Source organism: Ischnura elegans, chromosome 8 (assembly GCF_921293095.1).
Source record: "Ischnura elegans chromosome 8, ioIscEleg1.1, whole genome shotgun sequence".
Taxonomy (NCBI): Eukaryota; Metazoa; Arthropoda; class Insecta; order Odonata; family Coenagrionidae; genus Ischnura; species Ischnura elegans.
The window spans coordinates 50624820-50630309 of record NC_060253.1 but is presented as its reverse complement, the minus strand read 5'-3'; the positions used below and the strand labels follow the sequence as shown (position 1 = coordinate 50630309).

The 5490-nt window shown below is 35.0% G+C and overlaps 1 non-coding gene across 1 annotated transcript; it reads right to left on the bottom strand.

The window, feature by feature from the left end:
- Positions 1–5020: 5020 nt before the first annotated feature.
- Positions 5021–5092, bottom strand: Trnam-cau. Its single transcript has one exon. It is a non-coding gene; the product is annotated as a tRNA-Met (tRNA).
- Positions 5093–5490: the final 398 nt, after the last annotated feature.

Below are 5490 nucleotides of genomic sequence, written 5' to 3'. Positions count from 1 at the left end.
CACAACTCCAACTTTGTTATTCATATTAATTTGATGCAAAAGAATAATTAAGTCATTGAAATTTTTTCGGAGACTTCGTATATTCAAGTGTAAACACATTTCATCATAAGTCTTAACTATTTTTGAACTTTCAGATAAATTATACGTATGACATTCTCTGTAATCATCATCTATGATAGAAAACAAATCCATTCTTATACTTAGTATTTAAAAAAAAGTTATATTCACACAAGTTTTTAGCAATTTCAAAATTTATTTAAGTCATCTTCTGACCTTATTCTGATGATTTGAGAATGTTCATCTTTTTTTACTAGTATTTTTCCAAATTTGACCCAAACATACCTAAAACCTTTCTCTTTACTCTTTTCCTTAGTTTTCCACAGGAGATTTTTATAATAACCTGTGAGTGCTTCATTTATAAAAATTTTCCCACTAATTTTCCCTTCAGTAATATCTTTGTTATCCAACCCTTTTCTTTTATCTATCCATGCATCTTTAACCTTTTTATTTGTAAAGGAGATAACCAGCTTAGACTTTTTGTTTGGGGACTTATTATTTACGAAAAAGGCATCTCGAACATCATCATCTTTGTGATTATCTATTTTAATCGATTTCGCTATCTTATTAACTAATTCAATTGGAGAAGTATCTACATAATTTAAATCTATCCCTACTACTTCCACCTTATCCATCATTGCGTTTTGCTCCAGCTCATTCACTCTAATTTTTAAATCATCAATCACTTTATTTTTACAATTTAACTCATCTCTCAAATCAAAAATAATGTCTTTGAGTTCCTTGACCACCCTAATATTTTCACACAACTCATCATACCGTGCACTCATGAAATTAATGCTATGCGTGATTTCACACAAATTCTTATCAATATTGTCTAAGCGACCACTTACATCACTATTCCGACTGCCTGAAGATCTTCCTGATTCCATTCCACCTATGCTTACATCCATTATATTATTTTATTTTAAATCATATTAATAATTTCATCAGTAAGGTATGTACAAAAGCAAGAATTATCTTGCTGCTGATATCAAAAGTTTTTAGCTATTAAATACAATTTTGGCAATTCTTCGAGGAACCTTGTAAACAGTTAAGCATGCATAATTCATCCATATAGTTATACTTAACCAATAAGAAAGTAATATGAAGAAATATTGCTACATTGCTTCATACATTTCCTATCAAAAGCATTACTTATTAATTTGGATATTTAAAATTAAGCGTTATATTGTGACCACGTTAAATTAAGTCATTCACGTTTAATCAAGTTATTATTTTTTCGGTGACCATATCTATTGATGCTTTTAATCTCTTTGCTACAAAGTTATAGTTATTGCATATTTGCTTATTTGATTTATGATTAATTTGCTGACCTTTCTCATTGAAATTTACCTGAAAGACTTGAAGTCACCGGCCGTCTTATTTGTGACTAGTAACTAAAAAGAACTGAAATTCTTCAAAAAGGAACGATAAGAAGTGAGTAGTTCACTGCAGTTAAACGGTAAATTTAAAATTGTAAATATTTTTAATCTTTAACTTCACGTGACGGAGGCAAGTGTACGCAATGAAACGGCCTCCACGAATACAGGGGGAGGACTTGACCCAGTGGTGTGGGATGGTTAGGAACTCGTTTACTTGCCTTAAAAAGACAAGAGTGGAAGAACGGGTCGCTTCATCTGTCTCCGTGCGACGCGCATAATAGCGAACATCGGTGTGGACGGACAAGGGGAAAGCCTGCCTTTCGTGGAGATGTGTAGGGGAAAGGGTTCATTACTTTTTCAAAGAATTCCAAAAAGAGACGCCGCCAGTCGTCTCGTAAAGGTTAGTGGGACCACGCGTCATTGCTGTGCGTTCCCGAGGTAACCGAGTACACGGTTGGCTACGTTGGTTTGAACTGTGAAATAAATTAATAAATTTACCATCCGTCCCATAATTCTGTCACACAGGTTTTTAAGTTTAATACATCAAAGACCGCGCGCTCGTTCGATTTTAAAGCGGAATACACCATACTTAAACACGTTGATTTCTGCCATGGGCATACCCAGCGGGGGGAAGGGTGGGCAACTGCCCCCCCCTCTAGAAGCGAAAATAAATTTAGTTCAAAGCAAAAGTTATGAACAAATTTTCCCTTTGAAGAAAGGTATGATATTAGTATAAGACGTGTTACTAAAATAAAAAATCATTTTTCAAGAAAATGCATAATTATAAAAACTAATAAATTGCTGTCATAATTTCCTTAAAATCTTGGTTACATTAACCTTTTCTGTACAAAAAAGTTACAACTTGAACGACAACGGCTAGTTTTGCCCGCCCTAGTTTTGATTCTGGGTATGCCCGTGATTTCTGTGTAGACTGATGGCATGTAAATTATTTCTAATCAATAGTTATTTCATTATGTGCTCATACGATGGTGATTGAGCTTTTTTTGTCGCTTAAGGTGGGTCCACTTGTTCCTATCGAGGAAAAATGACAATGATTAATTTTTTTATTGCATTATTAATAATTTCTGCAATCGCGGGGGGTATTCCTAATAATAACGCCGCCAAACGGAGAGCTCAGAGACTTAAATATGTGGAAATTTGCCATTCGCGTGCCTACAGGAGGGATATATAGAAACCTAGCACAAATATTGCAAATAGCGTACCACGTTAAGGAATCAATCCATTCTTGAACGTTGTTCCTCAATAATACACTATTGCGTCACCCATAAGTGCTGTGATTTAGACCATACTACATTTACACTGTGAATACCAAACTGATGGCAACCTTGTTAGCACCAAGTAAACAAGGGTGGCCGTGGAAATATTTTATTATATTCGTATCCTACCGTTAGTCCGATAAATTATGAAGAGAATAATCTATTTTTCTGTCGCACATTTCATTAAATTTGTGACTAGGATGTTAGCTTTCAAACTACAGTCACTTCAATTTTGAAACGGTCAGTACTTCTCTTAGGCTATCATATATCTCTCCTCCCTCCGAAGCAATTATAATGATGAGCTCCTGATTCAGCTGATTTTCTGCCGTTTCAACCGATGGAAAAATACTACTGTATGATATGTTTGTTGATGACCGTAACTTGCACGGTGTAAAGACCGAGAGATTGGAATTTTCGAAAAGTTGTTTGGGAAGGAAACAAATATTTGTATTTATTTACGCAAATGTCTTTCCACAAACATTGGAATTTTTTAGCATATTTAATGGGATGTTTTATGAGCAACATGCATAGGAGTCGCACCTACCCAACTTACTTTATAGGAGAAAAGAGAAGCCTCATGAAAACCTTAATAAGAAGAAGGTACAACCTTATAGGCCACATCTTGAAACATTTTGGCCTGACGAAGACTATCGTCGAGGAACGAGTGGATGACAAGAACGGAAAAGGATGACCCCGAACAAAATATATGGAACAGGTAAAGTAATATGTGAAAAAGAATGAATACGCAGGTGTGAAAAGATTGGCTGATAGGAGAATTGAGTCGAGAGCTACTTCAAACCAATCTTATAATTGTTGACCAGATATGATCTTTTATGAGCAAGGCAGTGGTTATTTGGAAATCGCTCGGGGTAAAGGTTTGCTTGTACAGACTCGGGAACAGCCTCTCTCATTCGCTGACACACTTATTACTGGCTTGGGTGTTATGACAGAAAGAATGCTTCTCTTGCGAGCATCTCTGCCCAATGCCCAATTTTTGTATACTCCACGCATGGGCGATATCACTGTAAAAACATCTACCAGGTGAAAAGCAAATAATCATAACAATTTTCCTTATTAATCAATGACTTAGCAATCCTTGCATTGAATAAATAAATGACCTCTTCATATACTTGCATGAAAAATCATATTTATACTTCCCAAAACGGAATTATGGAGACTGTAAGTCGTAAAAAAAGTTGCTTTTTTCATTTCAGATAGACTTGCTGGATATTATATTAACCCAAAAATATATGTCCCGCTAATTAAAACTGCAGAGGGTAACATGGGCGGATATTAAGCTCGGGAAAGAGGCCAGTACGATAAAAAGTGTTACAACCAATATAGTAATAACCATCAACATTGTTTTGAAATCTTATATAATCTGCCTTTTGATTGTTTATTTCCACGAATTTCACAAAATGTTATTTCCTGTTTAAATATTTTATTTGGAATTAATTTATTAATTATAGAACGTCAAAAAGGGTGTTGTAAATTTTTCTCCAAATAGGTAGGATTTTGCCCTTTTCCTAATTCCTTATTATTTTCTGAACATTTTTGCTTAAATATGGAATGAAGTCCTTATTTTCATTGATGGTGATATCCTTGATCGAAGTTTACAAATTTTATTTTTGAAAAAATTGTTGCTTACGTAATTTCATTTTTCCATTTTTTTTTTCATCCAACATATGATGAAACTTATTTACTATTTTACTTCCTCACTCGTTCACTTGATGGCTGAAAATTTGTAGTGGATATGCAGTAGCATGGAAGAAATTTACTTGTACAATTTTCATTCCTATTATCATTTGATGAATTATAATTTTGCCGTTTTCTCCTTACGTAGTTACAATTATTAAAGCTAACTTCTCTTGGCTAAGTCAAGCAGTTGATTGCATGATGGCTGCAAGACTGTAAATATATGAATCTGTGAACCGAAAACATTTAATCCTCGAAATGGAGTTTTCCATTTTCCTCCAGCATGCTACTAATTTATTTCGCTTTTAAGCTGGAGGCATGAATCGTCCACATAACTTTTCCTTTGCTGTTACACGTTAGCGTAAGAGGTGCTTTGAAGATATTCATCGATACGCTTAAGTAGTACTACCCTTATAAATTTTCAGTAGCCTGCTCTCAATGAACACGTTTTGAAGGACAAAAATAAGAAATCTGAGCTCATCAATGAGGTGGTAAAAATTTTGCGGTCTCCATTGTGAAAAAATAACGGCTAACGAGATCGATGAAGATTGTGAGCTGGCATAATCCATAAAAGTGAAAAATATTCGAGAAACAAAAGGAAAAAAAAGTTAGCAGAGCGTGGTTTCGATCCACGGACCTCTGGGTTATGGGCCCAGCACGCTTCCACTGCGCCACTCTGCTTCCGTGTCGGAGAATGGGTAGTTGTGACGTATTAGAATACGTAACGTTCATAGTTTTGCTTCTCGAATTAGTTTTTCTGGTGTTTCTCGGTCATTTTTTCGCCATGTTTTTTAACTTTAAGAATGTATTCGGTTGTGATGTCACTATATCACCTTTGCGGCTTCATTTGAGGACCATGGTTCGCGTCTAAGTGTCTCGTCTGTTATTGATTTGTGATTTGAAGCCGGTGTGGCCGTTGTGATGGAAGCTACACAAGTTATTTTATGCGTTAATTTCGCTGTTAGTTTAACTACAAGGAAATGTAATTGCCATCATTTTCATCTCATTAAGATGCTTCGTATTTTGACATTTATTACCATGGAATGTCTCTGGACAGAGTTTTTATATTTCAAAGAATG